Raw genomic sequence first — 11,510 nt, 5'->3', positions numbered from 1 at the left:
TTCATTGTCCTGCATGTGGATTTTTAACAGATGCATGCACCTCCTGTGGGATATACATTAAATGGCATCCTGCAGCTTACCTACCTGTTGTCACATGATTAGAAAACTAAACACTTCAGCTACTCCTGTGCCGTTTCACAGCGTCACTGAATGGGAGCGCAGTGGGGACCGCGTCTGATTGGCTCTGAGGATAAATAAGTGGCATTCTCATGATCCACTTGCGCGCAGTCTCCAAGGAAAGGTGGACTCCGCCTCTCTCAGCGGCGTAGAAACAACACGCATGGTCCGTGGACAGGCAGGCAGACCTTGGAGAGAGGAGGCTGGAGACGCGGATGGGTGATACCGGCATGAAGATTTCAATGTTCGGACTAAAGCAGCCAGATCCCGACGGTGGCTGTGACAGGTACGTAAGGAGACTGCCTGGCTCCTAATCATGATATCATGATAAATAAATTAAAAGCTCGATCATGCGTCCGCGTGGTCCTAGCGCCGTCTAGAAACGCATGACCGCGTCGCTCAAATCATACAAGTTTATCCTCAGAGGTGACGGACGCTGCCGCACTGGCGGTCGCTGCGGTCCCGGTGGACAAGGCCACGGACCGGCTGTGTTTTGTGCATGCGATCTGGTGTCGAGTCATTCAGACAGGCGTTTTTTTTGGGGGGGGAGCGAAAACAGGGAACTTAACAGCAGTGCATGTACACGTATTTCAATTCTCATCCCGGTTCGTGGATGCACATCCTGCACATCCTGCAACATCCTGACAAATGTCGCTTTCCTTCAGCCTTCAGCTTGCAGGCTGGGGAGGGGGGTTTAACAAGACATGCAGAAAAACAGGCACGGTGACTTGTCCGCTGTGGAGGTGTTTGGATGTCTCCGTGGTCATGCACTGCTTTCGGTGCGGTGAATTGTTGCATGGAGCAGTCATTTCAATTTGATCTCCCCTTGTGGGAGCCTACACATGATTCAGAGCTGGTGTTGCTGTATTTACACCTTGCTTTAGTTTTAATAGATCCTGATCAGGTGACTCATCTGAAAGGCGATAGCTCATCTGTGCAGCTGCTTTTTACTCCAATGACCTTAAAGGTGTCAAGTTAGTTGCAGCGTCACTGTCTACTGCTGGAAGTGGTGGCTTCCTGTCTTATACCTGTGTGGCTGTAATAATAATAAACTGGTGCACAGATGACTATATGCTGAAACAAATTTATTTACCAAAAAAAAAAAAATCCATGGTAAATGCATCTGTCAAGGAGATTTGGACACAAGAGAAGAGATGATGTACAACTAATAATAACAGATGATTTTCACTGAAGTTTAAGTAACATTTTAAGCGATGCTCTGTAAAAAAAACTGCACTTAAAGAGATGCTATCTCAATCTCAGTATGAAACAAGCTGTCTGTCCATATGCACAGTGTGTTCCAGTCCTATAATTTGCTTAATTGCATTGCTTCTGTCCCCACGCTGTCATCCTACTCGAAGCTCCTGACCTCTACCCAGACGTAGGGATCAAGACGACCGCAAAAACATTGGACAGAAATGTATCTGAAGCCTCAACATTCTTTGTGAATTTTGTGAAAATGATTGTTGCTGTGATAATTTTCTGGGCGTTGTAAAGATCTTAAACTTGCTGTGCTGTGTTTTGGTGTCTGGTGGGTCTTCAAATTCATTATGTTCTCACCAATACTTGAACCCTTACAGTGAATGCACTTTTTTTTCAGTATAATTGCCTGCTCGTTTACTTTTCCTGCATCCAGTCATTGTTTTGTCAAACTGTGTCCAAATATGTTGGCATCAGTGTGTGGTGGTGGTGATGATGAGTGGATTTTAGGGCTATGATTAAGTTTGTTATTCTGGCGCCTTGGTATTTTGGGTGCATCAGTGGATGTCCTAAAAGTTGTGCGAGGCACAGGTTAACCAGGCAGAGGCAAAGATCAACCTGTGGAAGACGTTCTGCACAATCATTACAGAAACTAGAACCGATGCAGATAGTAGCCTGAATACTGTCAGCAGCGGGGAACCATGGGAAGATCAACCATGCTGTGGAGCATCCTGCAGAATGGCTTCAGTGTTTGGTGATGTGTCCTCAGGGTGGTAACCTGAACCCACCTGTGTGACATGCCTGCACACAGACTTCAAACTGTGTCTGTGTGTCTTTGTGTGGTCAGGTTGTAACTAGTTTTTGCCTCCCCTCTGGCTTGTGTCCACACTCTTTAACTCTCCATCTCAAAGATCTCAAATGTTAGAGCAACTTGTGGCAGTGTAGCCACACATGAAAGAATGTCTACACATTCATATGGAGATTTTTTTTTTTGGCTTTTTATACAATCCATGACTTTGTTCTCCATGCGTGTACGGCTATGTATTATCAAACAGAGTTGATTTCTTGAAATGCGCATAATTTAACTCTCACAAGTGCTCTTTGTGAATTATTCATTTCCATCCTACTTGCACATAACTCATTCTTCACATTTCTTTGTGAAGTGTTGCAAAGTAAATACTGAAGACAGTGTAGTGTTTTTCTTAGTGCCAAGTGAAAAACATACTAAGCCTAATGCGACAACATTAACACGAATCATTCTTTCTAATCCAAACTCACTAACTACTGAATTCCTTGCAGCGGTTTTGAATTTTGTAAAATCGATAGTCTTATTCTTCATGGCATAACAACGGTTCATTTAAAGACAATGTCTGACTGTTAGATCATTTGCATACCAGCATTTGCTTACTTAGTCGAGCCGTGTGTTAAAAACAAAAGGCAAATAAGAAGAGGACCTGTGGAAATATTAAGTACATAAGTCAGACCACAACCACAAAGCTGCTCCCACCAGGAAACTTATGTCATTCTGCTAAGTGGCTGATTGTAGGTATTACAGTGAGAGTACTGAGCTGAGCTAAAGCCTCAGTGGCCTGCAAAAATATCTCCAGATGTGGTAGGAAAATACCATCCTAATAGCCATTATGCAGACAGTTTTAATAATGAATCTACCACATCTATAGCACTATACTATTACATTTACTTAAAAGCACGCTGCTGACAAAGTTGTTTTTAATATTTGAGTAAACTCTGGGCTCCAGCGGTGTTTAAGTCTTTTTGAATAGAAGCTCTGTTCAGTGAAAGGTGATCCCATGCTTCGGTTTTGTCATTAAATTGTAGGACTATGAACCTCCGAAATACTTTAGTTGAGCAACAGAAACAACAACAATTCTGATAGCCGATAACTCTTTTTCTTTTTCTGATTTATATAACCGAAGTTGTAATGTTTATGGGTTTTGGACTGTCGGTCAGATGAAGGAAGCGATGTCTTCTTGGACTGTAGGGAATTATGATTTACATTTCCACGCTTGTTTCAACGTTTTATGCGTTTAAGTTGGAGAAATTAGAAAGAAATCATTCTTTGGAGTTCTACAATGTTTACCCTTGCAAAACTACAGCTTTAATCCCTTTTGTTAATCACTTTTAATGTCGAAGTGGTCTTCCCCCACACAAATCATGCAATGTAGCACCCACATTGTGTAACAGTGTTGATGTTGCAGCTGTGAGTGGTCTTCTCTGTCCAAACTCTTGAATCTTGAATGCAGTCTGCACAGGCTGATTGCCAAATCTGTCTTGTGAGAATTATCTGCTCGCTTTCTGCACAGAACATGTTCCTTATATTCAAGCAAGACAGACTTCATGTTGCAGCCATACGCAAGAAGTGATTTAGTCTGTCGTTTGTTTTTCGCATGCATGTCAGATTATCACACTTAATAGTTTGTTTGAGAAGTTTTCTTCTAAATCAAGCAGTCTTTGTTCCCTTTACAGGCCAAGTTGATGAATGAAGGGTAACTACACATTGCTCTCCACCTCTGTTTACATCCATGTTGTATTAAGTTTCGGAAGAGAGCTCAACCTTTCCTTGTTCCTCCTGACAGGACATCTGTCTCCATTAGAGAGTACTATTGATGGGCTGCTGTATCAGGCTGTTTGCCACCATCTTCGGACATTTGAAAAGAGGAATCCCATTGTTCCCCATAATCAGCCACATTGTACACATCTGAGAGTGTAGTATAGTTTTGTTCTGAGCCATGTGATGCTAATCAGGTGATTTGCACTTTGATCCCTGTGTCAGTATTTCACATGCATTTAGAAAAAACAAACCAAAACTTGCAGATTTTTCTAATTTATTATCAATTGCAAAAGAAGTTGCCACATATCCTCGCATCTGACAAAGTGAGGTCATGAATATGAATTCATGATGTGCTGACAGTCAGCATCATGTGGAAAAGCACCTAGATGGCTTGCCAAGATTTGATCCCAGATGCTTTCCAGAGGACACCCCTTCTACTGTAGCAGCGCTGCGCTTAAGAGCAACTACGATGCACTCCATATAATGTGGGTAAAGGTTGGGTTGGGCTCAAAGTCAAAGCTCTCTCACACTTTATAAGTCGAAGCTTGTAGCGGATAACCAGTGCAGAAGCATTTTGTATGATTCGTATCTGGACTTCCAAACATAATGAAGATGTGGGCTTTCTTATGAATTATTCCACACCTTAATGAATGTTCTCGTCAACGTCAAAATGCACAGGCTCTATACTTTGGCTTGTACCTTTTTTAGAAACAAGCAAACAAGTGCTGCACACAAATAAGGTAGAGTTGCCTGTACCGGTGAGTATTGACATGAACTTCAAAGCTTCCTTTGAGGTTGTGGTAGCCTTGGAAAAGTGATTTCTGAGAAGATTCTGTTCCAGTTACAGTACAGTGGGCTACTATACCAGTGAGAGGCCAGTGTGTGTATATACGTAGACTAGTGGACGGTATTCAGTAGCACTCTGGCACTTTCTCTCCACAATGGTCATGGGGTTTGAAAATGACAGATGAGCATTAGAAGGCCTCATCAAAGCTCTGCTCCTCCTTCTATTTCTGAGCTGTGAGTAGGAACGTATGACCCACTGTCAGAAATGCGCATGGTGATGATCATCAGCTTCACGTGGCTGATATAGCCTTGTGGGTTGGGATGAATAATAGATACTAAGTGCACTAAACTGCCGAGGCTATGAGTCACTTGGGGAGGCTGGAGTTGGGTTAACTTTACTGCGCCATCAATCATAAACAAGAACTTCTCAGGGTCCTTTTTTTTTTTTTATGCTTGAGGTTGACTGTGGTGTGAGATGTGTTTTTGAAGTGGCATCCAGTATGACAAAAATGTGGACGTGCGTTTCAACCTCTCTGTGGAAACATTCATTTGGCAATATGCTGGTCAAAAGATGAATACCTCAAGGTTAAAACTGAGCTAAACTTGGTAGAGGCGACAAGGGTTCTAAGACATTTTATAGCTCACAAAATATAGCTGTTTTGCTACATTTTAAATAACTATTTTAAGTCAAGTGTCAGAATTCATTAACATTTTAGATACTCAAAATGTATTTTTAAATCGTAAGTTGAATATATTTTGTTTTAGGTTGTTTGTCAGACAAAACCAAGTAAAACATGTCAAAGGTTCTCACAAATTGTGATGGGCATTTTGGACTATTTTCTAACCTGAGACTTAAGACCTAATGATTGCTAGAAAATCAGCTGGTTATTTTTTATTATTTTTGGTTACAGCCCTAATTCAAATCCTGTTGAAGAAATGTATATGCAATTATCCTTTTAGGTTTATTTAGTTTTATGCTTGGACATCTTTTGGCCTGTAAAACAGTCCTTACTGAACCCTAGACATTTTCATGCATTTCACAACATGTTGGCAAAATATGGTCAGCGTGCTTTGTGTAACCACCCAGTATAGTTGGCCGTACCTAGCAGCTTGTTAAGTGCCAACCACAGAACTTCATCAGCTCCAATCATCTTTTAATAACTAGCACTGAAGAGCTACCTATGCTGTATAGGTTCAGTCCCGATCAATCAATCCCAGCCTTTTCTCTGCATTCTAAATTATTTCCCTCTCTATACCGGTGTCTTTGATGTCGACTCTTGAGAGGCAACTCACTGCTGGAGACCACTGAATCCCTCTGCTAATGATCTCTATGCGGGTTGGGGTTATTGCTTTCATGTCTTGCATAGCGGTTGCGTTTTTCTCTTTAGATATCAGTTGTACATGGTGTTCTCTTTCTATACAATGGATCATCTGTTTCCTCAGAAGGACACCATGGGGTTGTGTGTTGTGATTGAGGAGACCTTTAAGAACACTTGAACCCTTGTGCAGATAGATCTTCTTTTCAGTGTTTGTGTAGATTCACAAAACAGCCTTATGCTGAACTCAATGCTGCATACAGCCGACCCCTTGTATAGGAAAATCAGCAACATCAACATGATGATATGCAGAGTGTGTATTTTAGGAGCTTTGTGTACAGTTCTGAGAATAACGTTCGTATCAGCAGACAGATGCTGGTGAATCTACGTCTTGATGTATAATTGAGGGCAATACTCATTCCTTGTATGTTAATCGAGAGTTTAATTGGCGAGAGACAAGAAAGCATTTTTCTTTGAGGTTCAAAGCTGTTACTGTTGCTGATAGACACGAGTGGTTTCATTGTGCTAGACAGGTTTCATACTATTTTTATATTGTGTTGCAATTTGTTGAACGCAAGGCTCGTACATTTACATACAAAAAGCAACATAGGCCTGGCTTGTCCTCCTATATTAAAACTAGCTTTGGGTGTCTTTTGTTTTGATCACTTGTGTTGTTGACTGTATCTCTCAGTATGTCCTTCAAATTAATACATTATACAACGGACAATTTAACATTACAGCTACATCACGTTGAGTGATGTGTCGCCCTGTCGTCCCATTAGAATTGCTCTGATAAACTAGTGCGTAGTCAATTATTAACTGACCTTTTATGTAAAGCTATTCTGGGCAGCCACACTGTGATTTAGCATGTTAGGCGTGACATATTAGACTCCAGCGCCCTGACAAAGTGTTAAACCCCGTTGACATTTTTCACATCTTGTGACGTTAACGGCCATTAATGTTAAGAACGAAGTAAAATATTTATATGACTGATCTACGTATGATATAATGGAGTAACCCAAGTGTGGCAAGTTGAATTTTATTTACAGGTAATATTTATTTTCTGTAGTCGTTCTTTAATTAAAAACCAAAGAAAAAAAAAGTAATCAAGTATTTAGCCTCTTTACAGCGACACTCAAGTGAGATAAAATGAGACAAAACACAGCTCATCACCTGTCAACACCATCCCTGCTGTGAAGCATGGTGGCCCCATCAGCTGCTTTAAAAAAATAAAAAACAGAGTAAGTGAACCTAGACTTGAATCCTTTTGGAAAAACTGAAATTACTTAAACAAGAGATTTCCTGAATAACTTGACCCAGTTTGATCAAATATTGACTTTAACAAAAATGCTTCTGGAATTGCTGTGACGTATTCAAATTGGATATTTTGGAAGTAGAAAGAGTTTTGTTGTTTGAAGGTGATTAAAAAAATAAATGGTGTAAACCAAATTGTCACATTTAGGGAACTTATTGCACATCCTGCCAAATGGATCAGTCCTTCCCTTTGCCTTCAGCTGTCTTTTTTTTTCATTCACTTCGACTGAAAGTGATTGGCAGTGATTGCAGTTGGTTGTGACACCTGTACAGCATCAGCAGTCTGAAGTGTTGCTGTGGATCTGTAACCGTAGTCTCACCTGCCAAATTGCTCCAGCTGTATTGAATGGGCTGTCAATGTATTGGGTGTCCAATTCAATCAGCTCTTAAATTGAATGTGGATAGGACTGGGTTTAATAGCCTTGTCCCGGTGATGAGAAAGCAGAGTATTTTGTTTAGCTGAGCTCTATGCAAGCAATCTACATTTCTGAAATGCCTGTGGTGAGAGCAGACGTGGATTCAGCATTAGCCCACATTTCACTGATAGACGCATTTATTGCACTGCTGCCTGATCCAGTATTTTTTGGCTGAGGAGAGAAGAAGATAAGATCCCATCTCATGTAACGCAAAGTTGTATTTATTTCACTTTTCAAATAAACACCTATGTGAATACAACAGCAGCCACCTCCTTAGGTTAATATTTGGCTGTAAGTTAGTACTATCAAAATATTTTTTCGACACTATTGATTAGACTGTCAGTCTAAATAATGTCCTGACATTATGTTTTCAGACCGTATCATGTGCTTCCAAGTCTTTTGTTTTTATTGAATTACATGCCAACAAATTGTTTCACTCATTGAAAAGAAGAAATTGGCTTTTGTAGCAATTTTGGCACAAAACCTCAAAGAAAAATCAGTTTTCCTGACAGATTACCTGTGTGAAATTAAGATCAGAGTTGATAACAACACAGGTTATTATGTCTGGTTCTATCTGCAGACCAGACATTCCTGTCTTTGCTATGAAACCCTGGCGGTTTAGTTTAATATCAGGGTCACAACCTTGGCAGGACATGAAGATACATCGACAGGAAGCCAGTCATGGTGCTGAGTGCTTTTTTATTTTGGTCATAGTCATTGCAAAGTCTAGACATGGCAATTCACTCCTCCAATCTCTGGACTCGATTTAGACAGACTAAGCTCAGTGCTCTCTGTGTCTCTCCTCTGCATGGTTGTCAGAGTGTCTACACACTCGACCAGCTCGGGGCATGTTTTACTTTCAGCGTGCATGCAAAGCTGCTTTTGGAGCACATGATGCAGGCTGCAGCTGAACAGACGTCGCTGTACCCTCACTCCCTGTCCTTCCTTTTTATTTTTTTTCCACTCACCCCTCTTCCCTCTGCCGCTTCCATCATCTCAAAATGAATCCAGCACCGCTGTCACGGCTGACGTGATAGCCACACGACATCACTGGTGCTATGACAACAGCAAGTCCAGCCTCTCTCTCTCATTCACTGGTCCATTTTGGGCTGTTGCTGAATGTCCCAAATTATGCACCACAACACATTAAGACTGCGACCTTTCAGCCTTTGTTGCCTTGGAGGCAAAGAGAGCATTTGTTTCATTTACTAGAATCCTCTTTTTAACCTTTTTAACAAATCCTACTTTTTAATTTCAAAGAAACAAGATAACACCAAGATTATTTTCCTACCGAGACAAAAAAAATAGGTGAAATGGTGAAATTTACATTTAAGCCGCTTTCGATCCAGACTGCCTAAATGTGACAGTTGTTGGTCTTATTGGTTTTTGTTAAAAATTTTTTTTAAAAGGCAGCAACATTTTAGAGTAAACATAATGCTTCTCATAGGGGAGTGGAGGGGCAATTACAGAGGAGACGAGGGAGGGAACACGCATTCCTGCTGGCAGTAGGTTTGTAGTTTAGGGGGATGGAGTTATAGAATGAAGGAGGGAGCAAGGAGGGAAGGAGTGGAGTGAAGAGTGTGAAAGAGTCAGCAGGAGGGGGGAGGGTGCATGGGGGGGTAGCAAACAGTCACTCCCCCTGCCTCTCTCAGTCCTTCAACTCATCCTTGCATATAGGAGTCAGTCTGCTGTGGACTTGCAGGAGTATCAATAATCCCCTCATGTAGAGCTTGAAATTTCCCTCTCTGTGTGACATGTGGGATTTCTCTTGGCTAGTGTGTGTGGACATAAAGCAGAAGTGATACTTCCGGCTTTTACACAGTAAGGTAAGTCATTATATTTGCTGATGTGGTTTTTTTTTTGCATCTTTGCAACACTGTGTGTCTGGCTGTGTTTATAGATCAGAGAGACAAATGGCCGTCCAGCCTCAAACCTCCCACATTGCAGAAGGAGGTGCTAAAAGTCAATATGTGGCCTTTTTAAGAACAGGTTCCAGTGTGTTTTCAGAGTTTAGTTCAATTTGTCAAGACCACAGCGCTTGTGAGTCATGTTGTGCCTTGAGGGTTTTTGTTTTCAGGATTTATCTTCTCGGGATGCAGTGTTCTCATCAGTTTCCATGAATGTTTTCATTTTCACACTCCTATAATTTCATGTTTTTTGTTTGTGGGTGGTGTAACTATATCCTGGGGTCTTCACGGCCTGTGTTTAGGGTGGGGTTTCCACCTCATGTTTGTACCTGTAGGGTACAACAACTGCAAGCAGTGAGCCATTGTATTGCTCCCCATTCACTGCTAGACGCAAACAATACAGCTTGTGTCTGTGTCGTTGTAATGACAAAGCTGTGGTGGTGGTGGTTTTGTGATGCTGAGAAAGAGAGATGATGAATTGCAAATGTGAGAGATGGTCAAAGTCAAGGAGAATTCCCAGAGTGCATCCTGGAGGGGGGGTGGAAGACTTTATGATGTGCGAGTTCATTTAAAATCCTGGCTTTGTGTTTGAAAGCCCGTGGTGTGACTCCTGCGGTGGGGGACAGGGGCGAGAAATGGTCATCTGGTGTCATAGTTATGGAAATGTATTGACCGTTCAAGGCTTAGCAGGACAGGAGGTCAGGCTCTGGCATTCAGGCTTATAAATCTTGACAATGCTCCTGTTATGAAGGAAAACAAGCTTTTAAAAACACAATCTTAGGTTCTTTGCAAAAGCTTTATATAGGAAAAAAAAACATGCAATGCAAGACGTGTCCTCAATCTACCCAATGTCAACCTAACAAAATTACTCTCCTGAGAGAAAAATAATTGTAATCACAGATTGTTTTTCGTGGTTTTGTGTCATAAGCTTCTCTTAATTGAAAGGCACAGTGTACACTAGAACAAAGGTTATATTGTAGATTTGCAGGCCAACAGAGTCATCTGAGATCAGGTGGTCTTTCAGATACTTGGCTTATTATAAATGTTTGGCTTTATAGCAGGATACAGCATGATTGCACATGCAACTCCATAATGAGGTTTGATACCACACAACCCAAACCACTTTACTGCATTGTGTACTGGCTTTTACTTGTACAAACTTTGACCTGCTTCATGTGTGTAGCCTACTGTTGCATTTATTTTAATGCAAAGCTAAAGAAACACTCTGAAGACTGATGACTGTGAAATGTTTTACCAACCCGTTAAGCGTAAAAGCCAGTTGTACTCTACACAATCAATGCTCTTTATTTGGATTATATGTGCATGTACCCATGGCTCAGGTTAGTCATCGTTATTAACATTTTGCTTTAGGCACATGCAAGTTTGTTTCCATTTGAATGCACATTTCCCCCAGTCCAAACATGTGGAGCTGCATGAGCTTTATTCAAACAACTGTTTCCACCAAACCAGTAAATGCATCCCACCGAGCTCTGTGGAAGTACAGGGTATCAGATATCCGGAAATGTAACTTAACCTGCAGTAAACTAATCCTCCTTCTACATGGCTGTGAGTCTATGACAACACGCTGCATATAATTATTTTAATACCAAATGAGATATCATGTGGACTTTTGCACAAATTCTAACATCACAATAAAGTATATCAGTATAGTTCACTAATTAATTTGCTGACATTTAACTTAAATGGTCCTACATGACATTAGTAGGGAAGGAAGTATCCTCCTGCTTCTTAGTATGAAACATCATGTTTACTATTAGGTTTCGAAGTCTGGTAAGTGGGTGGAGGTCCTGGTCTCCAGCTGAAATGTGACTTTTTAAGTGACATTTTATCACAGGGCAATAAAAGAGGCCTGTATTGGAAACTG

The 11,510-nt window shown here is 41.1% G+C and overlaps 1 protein-coding gene across 3 annotated transcripts in view; it reads left to right on the top strand.

The window, feature by feature from the left end:
- The first annotated feature begins 211 nt into the window (after positions 1 to 211).
- Positions 212 to 11,510, top strand: part of tiam1b (TIAM Rac1 associated GEF 1b) — a 40,879-nt gene continuing 29,580 nt past the window's right edge. For 2 of the 3 annotated variants that reach the window (XM_027280076.1, XM_027280074.1), the window contains exon 1: positions 212 to 403. The gene's annotated coding sequence lies outside the window, so the exon portion shown is untranslated. Of the gene's footprint in view, positions 404 to 9,264; positions 9,545 to 11,510 lie in introns of those variants that run through there. The other variant, XM_027280075.1, reaches the window with a different exon arrangement.

Source organism: Larimichthys crocea, chromosome VII (genome assembly GCF_000972845.2).
Source record: "Larimichthys crocea isolate SSNF chromosome VII, L_crocea_2.0, whole genome shotgun sequence".
Classification (NCBI taxonomy): Eukaryota; Metazoa; Chordata; class Actinopteri; family Sciaenidae; genus Larimichthys; species Larimichthys crocea.
This window is presented reverse-complemented; position numbering and strand designations above follow the sequence as displayed.